The sequence below is a fragment of the Dermochelys coriacea genome, chromosome 3 (genome assembly GCF_009764565.3).
Source record: "Dermochelys coriacea isolate rDerCor1 chromosome 3, rDerCor1.pri.v4, whole genome shotgun sequence".
NCBI lineage: Eukaryota > Metazoa > Chordata > Testudines > Dermochelyidae > Dermochelys > Dermochelys coriacea.
In genome coordinates, this window is record NC_050070.1 from 165298170 (window position 1) to 165318652 (window position 20483).

Consider the following 20483-nt stretch of genomic DNA (forward strand, 5'->3'; position numbering starts at 1 on the left):
TCCCAAGATCTGTGAGAGTGATGGGTCGTCCTTCAGGATAGGTTGTAGATCCTTGATGATGCGTTGGAGAGGTTTTAGTTGGGGGCTGAAGGTGATGGCTAGTGGCGTTCTGTTATTTTCTTTGTTGGGCCTGTCCTGTAGTAGGTGACTTCTGGGTACTCTTCTGGATCTGTGAATAGTTTTAGATCAAATGCCTAGACTGTCCAGATGGGTTGTTTATTTCTATGTAACATTTAAAACTTTCTTGCTATTTATTGATAGGATATACAGTAGAACCAAATTATGAGACTGTCATGTGTAGAAAACTACTTTGTACAAATATTATGTACCAATTTATTGTGAGATGTTTAAGGGACACTATTAAATTGAAATCTAGGAAATATTATACAGCTGAGTTAAAAGTAGTACCAGGCACTACTCCTTGCCCTCAAAAGCCTTGGGAGTCTTGCAAAGTTTGTATTTTTTAGTCATATTCTGTTTTTTAAAGAAAATGGTTTATTCTCCCATGTTACTTTGTGACAGACCTTCATAAACAGGGAAATAGAGTGACAATGCAGGGAAAAGAAAGAAACAAGGTCAGATTAGAGTTCTGTCCAGTACATAAAGAAAATAAATAGAATTTTTTTCTCTGATCTTTCAGGCCTAGTCATTTTAGATGTTATTTTATAGTTAGGTTTAAAAAAAATAAAATCAGAAGTGTGGGATTTTTTAAGTACTGCATTGCTTTAACTTTTTTTTAACAAACTGTAATCATATATGTAATTGTTTGTGAAACGTTAAAGACAATTTACAGTATATAGAATAAATTTAAGAATTTATTACTCGAAGGAGGTTATCATAAGGCAGATTTTCTATAGCAAAAAAAAACTAGTCTGAGCAACAGAAAAAGAATGAGACTTTAACAAAAGCTGAATTTTTGCAAAAAGTCAGAAAACCATTTAAGTGTTACACCAAACATATATTTTGGTCTACATCCAGCTTTTGTTTGGAAGACTAGGATAAGTATCTTATTTTTAAAGTCTGACAGTATAATCATAGAGTTTGCTTCTTTATAATGCTGTGTACAATGTTAAAGAATTGAGAGGAGTTTACTATGCTTTTCTCAGTGGCATTTAAGCTAATCACTATCCGATTTTTATCTTAACTGCTATTAAGTGAGATTTTATTTCAGGTTTATATGCATTTTTTTTCATTTCATGTTTGTTACAATGGTTTTAGGGGGAAATGGTTTAGGGAAACAAATATATTAAGACTGTGATACTTTATTTAATGTTTTAGTTTTTATTGTATTTGGTGTTAAATATTATTAAAAAACAGAAATTTTTAAGAAAATATTTTTGGGTTTGATGGATTAGTACTCTTGAAAGGGAAACAAAACACTAAATATTTCTAATCCTGCATTATTTACCGCATGGGTGGTTAAATGCTACTTTAAGCCTCATAAAATTAAAAGGGAGAAATCTGCCAACTGTAGCAGGAATTGGATTTAGGAAGAGTGGTACAGAGCCAAAATATTGCTACAGAATTAAATGTCAAAAATCTTCTTTAATAGTAGATATATAGTTCACAGTGCCTGGTTATGATTAATACATTTAATCTAAATCACTGAAAGTTGCTCTCTCCTTTTCCATAAAATACAATAGGACACAAATCAGTTTTACTGTAGGTGGATAACAATTGGAAAATAATGCATCTTCCCGCCCAATAAATTGTCAGTTATACCTTTTAACTAAAATCAATTCATCTTTCCAAAATTTATTACAATTTCTAATAATAAATCTTCTCAAATGTTTATTCATTTGCTTTTTGATACATTTGTGCCACTTTTGCTATGGTCTAATGTTTTTTCTTTTGATTCATTGTAAATTAGAAAATCTATTTGGAGTCAGTTTTCTAGTTAAGAAGTTAAAATCTATAACCCAGCCATTTTTTCAAAGTCTCCTTTACACATTTTAATACCCTTGAACTTGAACTTAGATACAATCCAGTAAATTCTGATCAGAAGGTGATTAAAAGACTTTTGAATGTAACTTCTTGACTAAGGGCCAGATTGATAAAACAAGCACTTACGAGGTTATTTAGGTGATTTTTGCCACAGACCTTTTCCTTGATTCAAATAGGAACAATGAAACAATTATAGAAAATGAGCAAATATGTAGGTTTTAGTCAAAGGATTTTAATACAGAAAAGCAGAAATGCCCCTTTGATTTAGGATCCAGCTGTGATCATACATAGTGAGTTAGCATAAACCTCATTTTGTTGTCCTTTCGCAGTAGTGAGACAGTAGTAACACTATAGAAAATGTTTTCTCCTGTGCTTAGCACTCCCAAAATATTGGCATCCATTTTTTAATGTTTTTAAAATGAGCTCAGATGGAAAAAAACATGTTTTGAAAAAAGTGCTGGTTCATTTACGAAATCTTGTAATTGTCCTCAGACTGATCTGACACTTGTAGTGTGAAATTCTAGGTTTGTTTTTCAGCACATTTTCCTGGTGGAACCTTCAATATCTTGGCATTTAAAATGGGGGGGAGGGGAATGGCACTTCTCTATAAATATTAAAAAGTTATAGGAAAGGTAGTTTTAAATTATTTTTTTTAAAATCCTCCAAAACATTTCCTTCTTTCCCAGCCCATTATGACAGTTCCCAGTCAGTTGTTTTTTGTTTTTGTTTTTGTTTTTGTTTTTTTTTTTTACAAGAACTGTGGATGAAAAGCTCGGCATTATGTATAATTACTACTTGATATAAACTGTCTCTTCCATAATACCTTAATATATATAATACCCATAATGTTTTGCTTATACTATAAATGTCAAAATGTCGACACAATAGGGAATGTTAGAAAACACTTCAGACACAACTGAGAAGAAAAGTGGCACGTTCATAATTTGAACTTGATCTACTGCATCACTTATTGGAAAACTTGTTTAGCTGATAGCATCTTGGGTGTTAAAATGATTGATTTCAGAGCTAAAAAAATAATTTGTGGATGAATTAGAATTAATTAATTTTTACTAATTACACAGATGTTTTCTTAGGCAAAGATCAGACATTAATTACAGGTCTTACCTGTTAATCTAAAAATAGTGTCAATATGTTCAGGGCTTTTAAATCAACTTTTAAAAGTTGATATATAAATTTTTTTTTGGTGTGGAAGTAAAATGCCATCCTTGATGTGTTGAGCCTTAATTAGCATAGTTCTATTCACAGGATGGTGTACGAATAAAATGAAAACATCTAAGTCTGCAAAATAATTGTTGTATTTATAAAGTGCCCAAAGAGCAAATTAGATAAATACTACCATTTTGTAATTTCAAAATCGATCTTACTGGTTTCTGTATTTCCAATTAATATAGAGCCGTATGGGCATAGTGTTTTACAAACATAAGGAGACACAATCCCTGCACCAAGGAGCTAACAATGTAACGCCCCAGTCTTGTGCAGAGTCCCAGTAGGATTGTAAATGGAGGTAGGAGGCGGTGTTTGCAGGATGGCAGATGACATAGGAGTTCTAAGACACGGCAACATATCAATGAGCAAGGAACAAGAGGGAGATTTGTGCTGTGGGAGTATTTTTATTTTTCTGTTATTAAATTAACGTTGTTGAGCTGTCCTGTTTTGGATTGTTTTAAATATCTACATATCATGATCAGGTATTGGTGTGGCAGTGAACAACACCCGTGTGTGGGATTAATGGTAGCGAAGGCAAGCGAGGAAAATTGAGTTTTGAGGAATTATTGAAAGTAATAGAGTGAGGATGCATGACATACAGATAGAGTAAAGCTGTTCCAGGCCTAGGAGATGCCATGAACAAAGGTGCAAATCATGGGTGGAAAGAAAGTAAGGAAGCATCAGTGTGAGTGGAGTTTCATATTGAATATTTTGTGGAGTAAATTAAAAAAAACAAAAAGCAGAAAATGCAAGACTGTAAATGAATTTGCTAGTTTAACTATTGTAAATATAGATAGAGTTGCCAACCATCCAGGATTGGCCATGAGTCTCCAGGAATTAAAGATTAATCTTTAATTAAAGATTTTCATGTGATGAAATCTCCAGGAATACATCCAACCAAAACTGGCAACCTTAAGTATAGGACAACTTCGTAACTATTTTAAAAATTTATTAGGTCTTTCTAATTCCTCTGCATAACAAAGTACTTACTATACACCATTGTACCATCATAGTAATAACTCAGTATGTGCTTTGTGGATTAATTCGTAGGGGGATGGGGGGGTTCATGCACATGTATGAACTTCAGGGGAAAAAACGTTCTCAGCTTCTTTTTCCTTCTGAATCAGAATGAAGAGGTATCTTGTCCTATATAAAAAGGAAAGGAGTACTTGTGGCACCTTAGAGACTAACAAATTTATTTGAGCGTAAGCTTTCGTGAGCTACAGCTCACTTCACGAAAGCTTATGCTCAAATAAATTTGTTAGTCTCTAAGGTGCCACAAGTACTCCTTTTCTTTTTGCGAATACAGACTAACACAGCTGCTACTCTGAAACTTGTCCTATATAGACCACCTGTTTAAAAGTTAAAGCATGTCTGAGTCATTTAAAATACAAAAGTTTAATGTTCAAACATAATGTAGAAATCCCAACACTCTACTGTATAGAACTTGTTTTAATCAAGATTTCACACCAGCCTCTTCAGGGTGGGACTGCTTATTCCTTCCAAATACTTTGTTAGATGAGGTTGTAAAAGTGAAAACAGGTAACACTAAGATATCCAGCTTTCATGGTGGTCCATGAAGATAGGTTGAGAAGGTGCTGTTCTGGAAGGAGAATAATTCTTGCTTCCTGTCTATAGGCTTTTTCAGGAACATGTGGATGCTCAGACTCATTGTTTCATAGAGATAAATTATATCCTTGAGGTATTGTCCGTTATGTTTTATATGCTTTTTTCAAAGCATATTAGGGGCACAATTAGTTCCTATGTCTCTAAAGGAAGATAAGATAAACTGAAGATACAGTTCGACTTCGAGGTGGGGGAAAAAAAGAACCTGGAGGTTCAGGTACATCTCATGTCCTTTTTATTTTACTCTGCCTTGCTGGAGGAGCTGTAAGTGGCCAGCTCTACTGTCAGTTTACACATAGCCCAAAGGTCTCAAAGGCCTTGACTTTCGCAAACAGATTATTCTAGTAGGGTGACAGAACTGGTTGGCTGTTTACAAAGCTATCAAGTCAGACAGCAGCCCAGCACAATACCAGCTGTTAGAAACTTTGCTGGTACCAAATTAATTAAACGTAAAGAAAGAAATGTTTTCGGAGTTTATCAAAATTACCAAATTGGTAAAGTGCCCACAACTAGGGAGAGGTGGGACTTTTTGACCTCACTTAACCTCCCTAGTAAAACTCGGAGGATTTGTCTTGGTAGGTCCCTCTCTGAGGAAGAGATCACAGAAACCATTAATGGTCTATCCTTTGGCAAAATGCCTGATTCAGATTCACTCGGAGATGACTTCTTTTAAAGCTTTATGTGCATCTTTAAACACGCACCTCTTAAGTATGTCTAATCATTCTAAGGAAACTGCTGGTACTTGTCTAGATTTCCAGATGCCTGGATCATTCTTGTTAAGAAGGTTAAAGGCCCAGAGTTGTGTGTTGTATGAAGGTCCATATCCTTGATTAAAGTGACTATTAAAAATATCAGCAGAACACTTACATCTTGTATTTGAGATTCTATGCAGACTGACCAAACAAACTTTATCAGTAAGTGCTTCTGTCCACGGGCTGGGCGGGGAAGGGTATGGTAATTAAAAATGGACTTCCCTAAAATCTTTAGAGAGATCAGGTAGTTAATATATTCCTTCCACACTATTTTACCTTAGACCTAATCTCACCTTAATTTGTTCATATTGTCTCTGTGAGATATTAGTGTGTACTGAAGCCACACCAAATAATTGGGTGTTGATTGAACAAGCAGTTACGCCTCAAGGGAATTCACTAACATTTCTGATGTTCAGTAATGCCTCTGACTTGCATTTTCTAGTTAACTTGCACTTTTTTGGCTGTCTGTACTAACACAACTTAAGTATTGTTCACATCATTTGAAAGCTAGCTATATTTAGTCATTTGTGACTGAGTTTCTTTAAAAAAAAAAAAAAAAATCCTCCAGATGAACAAATTTAAATGAACTCAGATTTTATTCTTCATCATTGTGTCTGTCTCTCGTCTTTCCTTCCGCTTTGCTATGTTTTTCTGTCTTGTCAAATTCAATTGTGACTCCTCACGTACAACAGGAGCATGTTGTTGATGTATACTTTTTATAGGGTGGATGTGATGGGGTTCACTCACCACTGCAGCACCTCCTGCTGGTTGTCCTGGGGATTAGCTCTGCTAACCAGTGTTTCTTGCTCTGGTGGTGCTCCACTCATCGCCTCTTCTGCTACTGGACCCATGTCCCTCCAAGGACTGATGTCCTCTTCAGTGATACATCCCTTCGATCATGCCACACTTGGTGCTCCCCCCATTCTGGGGGGACATCTCTGTAGTCTCTGTCCAGCTACTTCTCTCAGAGGCGACCGCAGTCTACTGTTTAGCCACTTCCCCAGTGGCGAGTGAGGGGGCCATGGCAGGCCCACCCACTACTCCAGGTCCTGGCCCAGGGACCCTGTAGAAGGCCACTGCTTGCAGCACCCCCTCCAACTCTTCAGTAGATTTCCCTGGGCTGCTTCCCTGTGGCCCCAGCACCCTCTTTGCCCTTCCCTCAGGGCCTCTGCCTGCAGCGCCTTGCAGCCCATCAGAAGCTGCCTTTAGCTCCCCGGGTCTTTGCCTGCAGCACTGCTCTGTCCAGGGTGCTTGCTGCCTTCAGCCTTCAAGGCAGCTGTTCCTCCTCCCTCCTAAAGCTCCAGGGAGCAACTGAAGCTGCTCTGCTCTGCAGCTTTTCTTATATGGGCCAGTCCAGCCCTGATTGGCAGCTATTAGCAGCCCCTCTCTAATTGGCTGCTTCCTGTGCAGCCTCCCTAGGGCTCTATTAACCCCTTATGGGTCAGTGTGGGGGACACACCCCATCACAGTGGGTTTTTTCATGGAATGAATTTATCGTGATATTACTATTATGTATTTAAACTTCCACATTCTCCTAGCATGGACTCACACAACAGATTGCTGGATGGTAAATACTGTTTTGGGATTATTGCAAGTTTGCTTTGATGCCCTGGAAAGATTCCTTTCTTGCCTCTCAAATATCATTCAAAAGGAAGGTTCATGTTCAGGAAATGTTTGTTTTCTCAATCCTACTGAAGAAAAAGACGATTTTAGAATAAATTAATCAGGACGTCTGTATGTTCTCTCTGATGACCTGAACAGAGCTTCAGTTCTGATAGCATTAAAGAAGTTTAGGAGGCACTGTCTTATGTCAAGGCTCATTCCTTGATCTCTTGGGCTGAGGGAAGCGATGTCTCTCCCTTACAATTGTGTGAAGCAGCCCCTTGAGCATCCTTATGTACATTCTTTACCTTATTATCCATCTTCAATACACAGGACTTGCATGTTGTTGTTGATTAGGTTCTTACTCTCTGTCTTACTGTGAACTGATGTTGAAGCTTCCAATGTCTCTTCTTGCATTCAGGGAGTAGAGATAGTGATAATTTGTTGTTAATTTGATTCTCCAAGTCCTTTTATGCCATTCCTGACATCCCACTCTGTTTTTCTATTGTGACTGCTTTGATGACTCTTTTTCTCAAAAGTGATTCTCACATTTGAAATGTATGGCAGATCACAAGGTGCAAAATATAGGTCTGTCATGTGTCGAGATCCTATAAGCAATTTATCCTGAGCTATTAGTCACACTTTAGGCAAGGATGGGTGGCAGCCTAAAAGTAGGGGTTGTTTGTTTTTGTTTTAGACTGAATAAATATTTTTAATGGAACAGAGAAAGCAAAAGTTTGGTATATTTAATTTTTGTTTTCTGGTAAGGTCACTTAAATTATCTTTCTGTGATAGTATAATAATTTGGGGAAACCGAATTAGCAGTTAAGAAATTAGCACTAGTAAGCATATTTGTCATGTATGCAGATAACAATTATCTACCTAGCTTAAACTGATACCACCAACTTAAAATAAATCCATTTTTAACAACTTAGTCCAAAATAGTTCCTGGTTCCACCTGACATTTAAAAAAAAAAAAAAAGCGGAAGTTGGGAGCTTAAGTTAACAATCTCCCTTTTTAAAAACTAAAGAGTTTATAAGTAAAAACTGTTTTAAGAAAGCCTGTTTAGTTTTTTCACACTGTATTTTCACAAGATACTCTCTCAAAGAATGTTTAATCACATCCTATTTTCAAGATTTGTCCCTTTCAGATAAAAGTTCCTTTTGGGATTGTACACAGCTACAAGTATTTTGCCTTATCTACCATATGCCGCTCTCTTGTATGAATATATGAAGAAAATAAGTTTTATGTAGAAAAGTGTAAGGGGCTGTTAGAGTGTGAGTATGGTGCAGGTTATGAACATGGGATCATATGAAATAAGATTTTTTAATATATAGGTCTAGGAGTAACTGAGGGGAGTCATCTGTTTATGTATATATTTTGCCTATACAGCAAAAAAAAAGTTTAGTAAAGTGACTCTTTGCAGTTTGTTTATTTTTAAATATATAGATAGATAGGGTCTCCTGCACAACGGAAGTTTGTGAATTCACTCAGAGGGATTTGACTAGCATCCTAAAAAGTGATAACTTGAATCCTGTCAGAAGACCCTTGAGATTGAATTACTACTTCAATATTCATGTATTGTTATTTTTAATGTATTTTTAATTTGTATAGGCCAAATTTAAAATTAGTGATGCAGAATAGGGTCTATAGTGCATGTGGTACAAGAAAGAGTAAAGTACTCATGATATAGAGGAGATAGAAGAAAAGATGCGTATACACTAAAAATTGAGACCTCTTTTAACTGAGTGGTGATTACTACTGATCTATTATTCCTTTTGTAATTTTTTTGTCAAAAACAAGTAGTTCTTTTGGGTATATTTTAGTAAATCTGTACATTGTGTCTTCTAACCATTTTAAATGTACACACTAAACTCTGTAAAATCTTAAATGAATTCCAAGAGGTATCATATTTTCAGTGTTTGTTTAAATACTACCTTCGATTGGATATGTAATATACAAATATTTAGAAATGCACCGTTGAATAGTCTGCTTAAAAAAATAAACAACCAAAAATCAGTGTTTATTATTTTTCACATGGAGTCTGCTTTGGGATCTACTAGCTCAGACCTCTTCCTGGGCAGACTACCACATAGGATCAAAGCCTTTTCTAATATCTTTTAAAGTCTTATTTAGATTCTTTTTCCATTTAGAAAATAGTTCTGTACAGCATTTCTTATGAAACACAAGACAACATGATATTGGGGTGGGAGGGGGTGTGTGTGTGTGTGTGTGTGTGTGTGTGTGTGTGTGTGTGTACATACAAGCATTTGTGGTCTCTGCCCTCAAAATAGGAGTACAAAACTGTGTTTTCTGGGCAAATGTGATCTTTTAAAAGAGACTTTGAAGGTATGTTCTTTAGTAATTGTAAAGAACCAAGCACGTTTTCAGAGTTTTTAAAAAAAGAAATCCTTACCAAATTGTATCAAGTGTAAGTTATTTTTAGGTGCAAGTTATATAATCAGTTTTTATTTGTTTGTATACTGACTGTCACTTTACAACAAGGTAAGAAAAGATTGCTTTTTTGAAGAGTTTACAGTCTTTTTAGACAGTGTACAAAGGAGGAATGCAGGATATTGAGAGCAACAAAATAAATGCAAGACAACTTGTTAGCGCTATGTGTCCATACAGGAAGATAAGGAGGTGAGGGTTGTCAAGGTTGGGTTTATTTGGCTCCTTGAAGAAGTAACGTTCTAGGATTCACTTAGGTTCCTTCCTTAGTACTTGATACCCAAATTGTGGCTATTTATTTTTCTTTCCTGTACATGGCAGGGTGGAGGAAACAGAGAGAGAGAGGGAGAGAGAGAGGACCACAAAATCTTTGAGACCTAATCTCTACCTCACCTCAGATTATGGTCCTAATTTTAGCAATGCCCTTTGTTTTCTGAAGCAATTAATTGCAGGTGCAAAAACTAGCATCTATTTGTTTTTGCCTATAACATAGTTGTCTAAAGTTTTAGCATTTGCATCTGCAAAAATGGATGATTAATTGAAGCCACTTAAAGGATTTGACCTATTTATAATTTTAAAATTGGACACATTTTGAGGCTGGAGAAAGTTTCTGCCAAATATCCACTCTTCACTTCTGGGATTTTCCTAACTTCTGGTAGGACCTCTGTATGAAATGAATTGTACTTTATATGGCCTTCCACAAAACTGCCTGTCAAAACCCCAAAACATTTTCTTATTAATATTCGAAGGAGAGCTGTTAACAACCTTTATATTTTGGTGGTTTAACACTTTTTCCATTATAAAATATTCTTGTGACATTATTATGAGAAGTTCTAACACCTTCACTGTTTACAGTACGTCTTTGGAATTCTGCTGGGAGAAAGCCCTACAACCAGAAAAATGCCGCCTCTTTATTCCATGACATTCTATTCAGATGTGTCTAAGAGAAAAAAACTTTGTTTTGGTCTGTTTGCTTTACCCTTGTACATAATCAACATTTTGCTGTTTCTGCCTACAACTTCAAGTGATAAATAATGATGTATTGGTGACATAATTTGTATCTAAAACGAGCTATTATTTCATAAATTTAGGATTATAATGTCACAAGTGGAATAAGCACCAAGAGAAATTTTAAGAATCGCAGATCTTCCTTTAGTGAAATTATCCTTCAGTATTAAAGAATGAGGAATGAAAATTACAAAAGCTAATATATACCTTTATGAATGGTTGTGTTCCTCAACAACCCTTTAACTATACGTGCTTTCTGGGATTTTGCAGATATTACTTTCTATTCCTTCCCCAAAAGAGTGCTTTTTATTGATATCTCACTGGTATAATTCAGATATAGAAAATATAATTCAAGATCCCTCCTCTTTCTCAAGACGCCTTTGATGTTATATTAGAAGTACTGTAAGCATGTTGTACTGGCATATTAAGAGAGCACTTAATTTAACCATACATAAATTAGCAAAAATGTCACTTGTTCCTACGTGCATTGAGGATTTTGGATGTGTGTATGCAAATTCTATAAAGTGAAACTGTGATGATTAGTTTTTGGGGTTTTTTTATTTTTTTATTTTTTTTACTGATTGTCTAAACATTTTTGAAGCCAATTTAGCTTTTCTTAGTTTGTAACCTTTTAGGTAGAGAGGGGACGTGAAATGTTTGGTGAAGACACTATGTGCTCTATGGTACTATGAGTAAAAATAGGGAGTCTTGAATTAAATTCAGCGGGATAATTTTTTCTCTCTCCTTTTCTCTCTTCCTCCTTTCCCCCAATCATATTGAAATCAGTATTAATTGGTATAATTTCACTGGGATTTGTATAAGTACTCAGTATGAAAAATAGTCTGAACTTCATGTCAGCAGCAGGTAGGTGGTGCACAGGTTGCAAAATACACATTTAGGCTTACAGAACTCTGAATGTTCCCAGACATTGCACTTAAAGTTGCCCAATTAGTTCAACTCGTCTCAAAACTAATAGAAAAATAGGATTCCTTTTCATACGTTTTACTTGTAAGTTACCGATATGTATTTTAAAAAAGAAAGATGTTTGAATTTGTAGCATGAGTATGCATCACTTGTTCTCCAGCTTTGCTTACCATCCTGTGATGTCTCAGCATTAAGTTCCAACGTGAAACCCTTCTGATGATTTGTATGTGCTAAGTGCGTATGTCTACTGCAACATTTTGAACATTTTTAAATTAAAATATATCACTCATTCTGTGTGTATTGATTTGCACATCTCTGCATCAATATTAAGTTGTGCGAGTTTTCCAATAAGTTAAAAAGATCTGGCAAGGCAGGTTACATTTAGTGGATTGGTTTAAGTTTATGCTTGTGTATGTGTTAGCTGTGTATCTATTTTTGCTTTTTCCCCTTTATTCTAAATCAATGTCTCAGATTTTGAAAGGTTTCAGAGTAGCAGCCGTGTTAGTCTGTATTCGCAAAAAGAAAAGGAGTACTTGTGGCACCTTAGAGACTAACAAATTTATTAGAGCATAAGCTTTCGTGAGCTACAGCTCACTTCATCCGATGAAGTGAGCTGTAGCTCACGAAAGCTTATGCTCTAATAAATTTGTTAGTCTCTAAGGTGCCACAAGTACTCCTTTTCTTTTTTCAGATTTTGAAATGTCCACTGGAGCCTGACAAAAGATGAAGCCTATTACAATATTTAGAGATAAATTACTGCCCTTTCCACTCATTGGTTAAGATTTTAAAACTGCTTTGCTCTATATCTGACAAGTTTTTAGAATTGCTTTTGTAATAGCACTTTTAGATTAATTTTAGGTTATTGTGTGGAATGGTGTTATCCAGATAAAATTTTGTTCAATCACCACCATTGTGATGGGCTAAACTAGTCAATGTTGGAAGTGTTGCATTCATTTTGCTAAGAATGGCTATTCTGCTTTGAACTTCATTTGTTTTAAGTAAACTCTGGAAGCACCAGTTTGCAGTTAAAGTTGAGCTGAATTTTGCACTTACAGCAGGGATTTTTCAACCTCTTTGTTGTATTTGAGAAGTAAACGCATCCTGGGCACATCCATGGTTTAGTGACAGCACACATCCTGTCTGATCTGTGTAGTTTCCTCTTTCCCCATCTTGAAATCCTTTTCAAATCACTTCTATGGCCATTAAAAAATAGCACACTCCAGGCAACAACCGGCCTTGCTGGGAGCTTGATTCAAAGCTCACTGAAGTCAATGAGAGTCTTTCCATTTGAATCAAGACCTGTGCTCAAGGGTCAGATTGAGGCAGTACTCCATACACTGTATTAACCATTTCCGTGGTGTATCCATTAGTTTCTGCAGAATTTAAGTTTACATTTTACTATAATTTAATATTTATAACACAGTAGTGTTCAGAGATTGGGATCCCTTTGTGTTGTGTACTACAATTTTATACAAAGACACAGTCATTTATATGAAGAATGCCGATGTGATTCCCATAACAAACTTCCAAAATTGACTCAATGTAGTTTTGTCTTCCTTAATTTTCATACAAACAACTCTTAAAAGTTAAAGGGGCACTCTTTGATAGTGCACTTTAAAGTAATTTTTCATTTATATATTTTAAATCTAAAAGGTCATGAAAATTGGCTTTAACTCTTTAAATCTAATGGTAACAGATTAAACACTTCACAGCTAATGGTTTTAGCAAAAAATCCATCTCCCTTCTCCCTTCACCACTTCATATTATCAGCTGGCTGCTTCTGTAGCACTCAATTATTTAGACTATGCTAGGAAGTCTCTACCTATAGGACACCTGGGGTTAAATTCAAGATGCTATCCTGAGTTAAAAGCCAAGATGGTGAGTTTTCACCAGTATTTTATCCCAAGTTAGCTAATGACTTGAAGAACTGACTATTACTAGTGTGGACTCTGAATTTGGCATGAATTGTCTTGCTGATAGTACTTTTAACTTACCAGCCAATATGCAATAAAGTTAACAGGCTTGTATCGTCCATTGAATCCATCCTTGTTGCCAACAAAAGTATATTCAAGTGGCCCACCACATGCAAAGCTGGTCTTAAGTAAGCTGTTCCGCATGAGCTTCAGTTACGCAGGGTCAGATGGGGAAGGGATTCATGACCCTCATGCCTCGCTACGCCATGCCTTTGGGTGGGGGTGGGGGTTCACTCTACTCCTGGGATATGTGTATCATCATATGTGAAACCATCTCCTGTCTTTTGAGTTAACACTATGTTCCTTCCCCAGGGGCAGCTTCCTCTCTCTGCCCTGCCTCAGTGTGCGCTGTGAGTCAGGGTCCCTTGACTGAGATGTGTCCCCCCCAATATCCAGGGTCTTCCTCTGTAGAGAGTCCTCTGATATATGCCATTGTTGACCTGAATTTTATAGGTTAGTTATGGCTCGCAACTGATCGCGTCCGACCAGAAGATTTATAGGTTTTTGTCCAATTCAGAATGCAGGGTCCGAGAATTCAGAGAGTTCTATATCGGAAGAGGGCTCTCAGAGTGCTTGACGAAAACACTTACACTGAGGACAATACCAAATTGATAAAAACTTTGAGATTAACAAAAGAATAATAAATGCTCTGAAATTTATTACTGCAAAACTGTAAAAGAATTCCAAAACTTCTGGTGGTAACCGTCCTATTATAAGTACCTTAACCTAACATACTCACACCCTTCCTTGAGGACCCGGTAATAGGAGGTGAAGGACCAGCCTTACTCCTGGCATGCCTGATAACATGATGATTCTGGCTTCCCCAATAGTTAGGAATGTTGAATAGTTATACGGTACTACACAAGCTGAGCTGATAGCATGATGGAAAATAGAATGATAGGTAGGTAGAAAGTTGGTCTATAGAATATCGGAGAACAAAGAAAAGAAAAAGCTCCCTAAGATATCCTTACATATTTTATAGGCTCCTTACACTATGTAATTCAGGCCCAATCTACTATACCCAAATCTTATTTCCATACCCTAAGAAATTTATGGGTACCCTTATCCTATAGGTTAGTGGATTATAACACTTGCTCTCTACATATTATCTCACTCCAAAAACTGCCAAACTAGGCTCTCTTGGCGACTTCCAGATTTGGGTTACCAACCGGTTGAAGATGCTGGATAAACCTGTTCAGTGTTGGGTGTAGTTCCTCCCTTTGGTACTCCAAAGTTCAGGGGACCATTTTTATCTGTGCCAAAGGTTGCCAGCTTTTATTTGGGGAAATTTGGGGAAACTTAGGCATGGCCCAGAGTGGCTGTGCCTCAGCTTCCAAAATTTCAGCTAGGATCTTGGCCACAGCCATTCTGGGCCAGGCCTCAGTTTCCCCAAATTTGGTTCCTATTAGGAGCCACTCTGAATTGTGCCTCAGTTTCCCAAATTGATTCAGTATCCATTGGGAGCATGGCAGCTGCAACCCTGCCTTTGCCCCCAATTTCCACTGGAATTTTGGCTATAGACACCCTGAGCTACACCTTATTTGTGTGCCTTCTGATAGTCCAAAATAGGAGTTAGCGTTATGTAATATCATTGGTCAACTAAAGAGTATTATAATAAATATGGCACTATATTGTTTATAGTATCAGCACTAATCAGTATTAAATAAAATGACACATGCATCTATATAAAGCATTTTTGTTGTGCATGGCCTGATTTTCCATGCTATCCTTTTTTCTTTGCTTTTGAGATTAGTCCCTTATCTATCTGCAATTTCTTCTGAATTTCCTGAAGTTCCACAACTTCATTGCTGCTGTTTTCTCTTCCCTTCCCTTCCCTTCCCTTCAGTTATTATCATGCCTGATTCCTTTGGACAAGATAAGGAAGAAAAAATTTAGTTCTTGAGATGCCAGCAACTTCATTAAGAGAGTACAGCAAGTTGCTTATGTTTAATTTGCATAGTAGTTTTGGGTAGAGATTACGGTTCATCAGTGTGCTGAACCTGAGAAGGATATTGGAGCTCTGTAGTGCAGCAACACACCACTGAGAAGCAGTGGATCAACTGAAAAGTTAACTGGCTTAGTAGACCATCAGACTGTATAGGAATTCATCAATTTCCCTGAAGAGTCTTATGTCTGTTTTCCACTATTCAGAAGCTGTGGAGTTCTAGCATGTGTGTGTTGGATGGAGAGGGGATGGTCACACATTTAAACACCATCCACAATTATTCTTGCCATCTAAGGGAATCCAAGACTGCTATTTTATGAGATCCTTCAGTTTTACATGTGGATTTGCAGTATTTAGCACTTGATGTCACTATATTGTATCGCAAATATGAATAAATGTGTGAATATACTAATATGTATATTCCATCTGTAATTCCATAGCGGGTGAAATTCATTCGGTCTGCATGGCCCATATTTTATCCCTGGATTACTAAAAGGTGGTAAATTTGTGAAGATGGGTAGTGAGTGGGAACTCAGTTGGTGATTGTTTTTTGTTTTTTGTTGTTTTGCTTTTGCTGGGGTATTGTGGTCTAGGAGTAACTGAGGGGAGTCTATTTATGTGTATATTGTATGCTTTTAAAGAAATGGTACAAATTGCTTGAACCCTGGGGCAGGCATCTTTTTTAGTTAGTACTTGCACAATGATAAATACTCCAGCTCTGTCCTCATGGTGTCAACAGAATCTGTAAAAGAAATTGTGACTGTTTTACAGTTTGTGCATTATTCCTGAGCTTCGACAGTCAGGATTTGGTTTTGTTGAGTCAGGGCTACATTGTTCTGAGGAATAAGGCCTAATCAAGCCAGGTGTGTTTAATTTGAATCTTTATGATTTTCTCTGATATTTACTTGCAGCCTTTTTTGTAATGTAATTGAAAATTTATTTTTTAATTCATTGAAAAAATAAATAAATGGGAATTAGGAGACCTGGACACTGTTCCTGACTACCATGGACTCGCTGTAACTTGGGACAAATTGCTGAATCTCTCTTGCCTCTGATTCCTCATCTGTAAAATGGGAAGAATTATGCTTGCTTACCTTTGTAAATTGTTTTGAGAACTGTGGGTGAAAAGTATTTACATAGTACTTACAAGTATTTATAGTTACCAATTACTGTCCAGTCTGTAAAATCCAAATCACAGTTATCTGGAACAGACTCATGTTCACATGACGTCTGTTAATTTAATTGAAAAAAATCCTGTGATTACCTTGAAGAAAACAAAACAAAAATGATTATTTAAATTTATTCAAAGTCCCTCATGGTGTTCTCATAATCGAGGTTGAACTGTATTGCCAAGTTTATATTTTGTTAGTGCACCTCACTGAAGTGTGGTATGTTGTACTTTTGTCCAGAAATACATTGTGTGATTGGCTGAAAGGATAATCTGACTACCTGTTTCTTCCTGGATGTGACCAATTCATAATATTGTATTCCATACAGCACATTCCTTCCCCTTCTGAGACTTTTTTCATAGTTTCTGCAGCAAAAACAGAACAGCAGTGCTAACTGTGTACTCAGTCATCTGCCTAATCCTTATCCCCTCCGCATTGTCAATACCCATCTAATTCCACTTTAACAACAGTAATTGGCTGATGGAGTAGCAGATATAGATTTGTTTTCCTGATGACTCCTTGACTTTTTTCCTCTGGTAATACTAATAGAATTCCAAATCCTTACTGGTGTGATCATGTCATGAGTAGGTCAACAGTCATGTCAAGGTCCTATTGGAAACTTCATAGCCAACATCTTAATTTAGACTTAGCAATTTTTTTTCTCGTGTGTGTGCAATTGGAAGCAATTTTTTTCAAGTCCCATGCTCATTCCATTATAACAAAATTCATTTAATTCAAAGGAAGATAGTTCTGCATGCGAATTGTTTGACTGGCTACAAATCAGTAAATACAAATCCAGAAAGGATGTTTCCAGACTTTACATTTTGTATTTATATTTTATCTGCATTGGGTTATTAGTGGGAAAAACAAAATATTGCTTGTTTATTCACATGTCTCTGAAACTATTTCATGGTGTTACAGTTACTTAATGAGGACTGTAAATCCTGATATTCAGAAAAAGTTCTGGGTTTCCACAATGTCCAAGATCCTAGACCTTGGCTCTTCACTCATGTAAATTACAGAATAGAAAGATAGGCCAGAAATGCATTTTCAGCAGAGATTTACAGTTTGCTGGTATTTTTTACTTGTGTTTGTACAGCATCTGGACAGTAGGATCTTGATCGATGACGAGGGCTTGTCGACCCTATGGTAGTACAAATAACTGCTGCTTGGGGCTGGAGAGCTGAGGATAATTGCCTCTCCCCCTTTTCCTTTTAACTAACTGGAGCTAAAAGATGACTGAACTCCAGTGGACATACCTTTTGGAAATTGACAGTCCACCAAAGCCAGTGTTAACTACTTTAGGGTGGATCGTACACCACCAAAAGCATTGCCATTGACTTCAGCAGAAACAGGATGCCCCCCCCCTTCCACTTAGCACAAATTGCTAGTTTGGTTCCTGTTCCTTAAATTACAAAACTACCAATACATGATTAAACACCCCTGTTTCTTGGTGTTTGTCAGATGTAATGAACAGCAGGAAGGTGCAGGTTTGGCAGTGACATTCATTCATTCTTTTGGTCAGCTTACCTTGTGAATGTTACTCAGCTGATACACACAGCCTCTGGGAAAGGCTGAAGTATGGGGCATGTTTATGTATCTCTATCAGCAGGCTACAGGATCATTATTATCCTTGCAGCAGTTGGCTCAGCAGTGTCTCCATAACTTTCAACTCCCAATCTGGCATTGTGGGACACTTATATCTTGGAACAAAGAGTACTTACTTCTGATATGCAAGAATCTTATTTCTTTGGTATGCCACCCACATTTTACAAAGCTTGTAGAAAGAGTCAAAATCCAACAGAAAAGATTGTTATTTTTATATATCCCTTACATATTAATATTAGAGAGAATGTTCCAGACTTCCCACTTTTTCTAACTAATGCAGAAAACATCAATAATTTTTAAGATGGGAATTACTAGTTTTAGAAATAGAAACAACCTAAATATCCAAAGTGCCTAAGGATTACAGCATTGTTATTTATGCTAAATGATTGTATTTAAATATTTTAATTAGATAATGCATTTGTATAGCAATAAAAATTAACACTTGTGCACCTACATTTGGAACTTCCAAGATTTTAATTCAGGTAGTAAAAGAAATCTGATATAATCATACTCATTGGGCAAATAAGATACTTCTCATAACAAGTTTAAACTTAACTTTAACAGACCGTGTCCTTTTGAGAACATATTGCCCTTTTTGATGTGATTGTCACTGCCACTAATGCATGTAGACACTGTTGTTTTGTGTATTGGTGTTCCATTATTTTACTTACAATATAGGGCTTGATATGTTGCATTAATATTTTTCATAGATTCTAGGGCTGGAAGGGACCATTGTGATCATGTAGTCTGACTTCCTGTATAAGGCAGGCCTTAGAATATCCCCAAAATAATTCCTAGTTGTTAGTCTCTACAGCAAAAGGAAATACATACCACTGTTTTGGGGAGTGGCTGGACCTGGGTTCCTGCACACAACACATTTGATTCAAATAATGCTCTAGTTGGGAAATTGTGGTTTTTCTTTCACTTTTTTGGTTTTAGCATTCATGTACTTTGCTAATAACTGTATTCTGGGCTAATACGATCTGAAAAATCAAGGAGATTATCATCCTAGAATATGATGATTGTTGTGTTAATAAGAAGCACCCTCAAATTATTTTTGTTAACCTGAAATTTTACATAAAATAACTTTTTTTTACATTTTTTCTAATTATAAATTATATTTATTATGCTTGGGCTAGTAGAGTATAACGTACAATAGCTCTTTTATACAGGCTTCAAAGAATTCCATCTCACCAACCTCTTTATTCAAGATGTAGTGGAGCCATTGGAAGGATTAATGAGGCAGTATGAGCTACGATGTTCCAATGTGCAAATTGAAACAATCTTTAATCTCTATCTTTTCTGAGAAACCCATTGCAGATGAGTAGCGTATCCAGTGCCTTAGAGACTAGTGCTTGATTAGAGGATCACTCAACCTATACAAAACCAAAATCAAAGTTGGGTAGAGGGAAGTAACCAGAAGATTGGCTGAGTATAGTTCTGCTTCTTTAACTCTAGGAGTTTGCCTGCTATTAATAAATTGTTCACCATCTGAAAGTCTTAGAAGATTTTGGGTATCTTACACTTGTAGTGGCAGTACGTGTTTGTTTTTGGTAGCTCTCATAGTGTGATGGGTGCTTTCCAAACCGAAAAAGAAGTCCCTGGCCAAGGAACTAAAGACACGCATACAAATGATTGATGGAGGAAATAGTCCTGGGAAAATAAGGTTAAACTATTTTTTTTAATTAACTTGTCAGTATAAATCAACTGGATTTCCCATTGGCAACATGGCAGAAAAGGGTCTTTTGGAGGGACTTAAATAGAGAGGGAGTAGGAGTCTTGCTGATGAGCTCAGGAAGGGCATTCCCTGCAAAAGTCACAGTGTGGAATAAGGCAAAGAGTTGCTTATGGGGGAATCTGAACAAAACATGCAGACAATGCTAGCATCATTGGCAAAGCTGAGGGGATAGTGAAGCAATATGAAATTAAATAAGAGCAATTAAGCAGGGATGGGCAAATTTATACAGGACTGTGAAGGTGATGGTAAGCTTGAATTAGATGTGGTAAAAAGGAGGAAAGCAGTGGTAGGATTCAAAGAGAAGGTGATACCATCAAAAATGACGAGCCAGGAAGATAATCATTACACCAATGATACTCTTGATAATAAGAAATGGGGAAATGGAAAGGTTTTGGAAGTGAAGACAAGGAACCCTTTTGGGACCATGTTACATTTAAGCTGACAGTATGACTCCAAGAGATGAGTTGAGATGTGGTTTGGATGGAATTAAACAGGTCAAGGAAAGGCTGGTAGAT

The 20483-nt window shown here is 36.6% G+C and overlaps 1 protein-coding gene across 3 annotated transcripts in view; it reads left to right on the forward strand.

Annotated features, from left to right (window-relative positions):
* GPATCH2 (G-patch domain containing 2) overlaps positions 1-20483 on the forward strand; it is a 181587-nt gene that overhangs the window by 56624 nt on the left and 104480 nt on the right. The window lies entirely within an intron of this gene.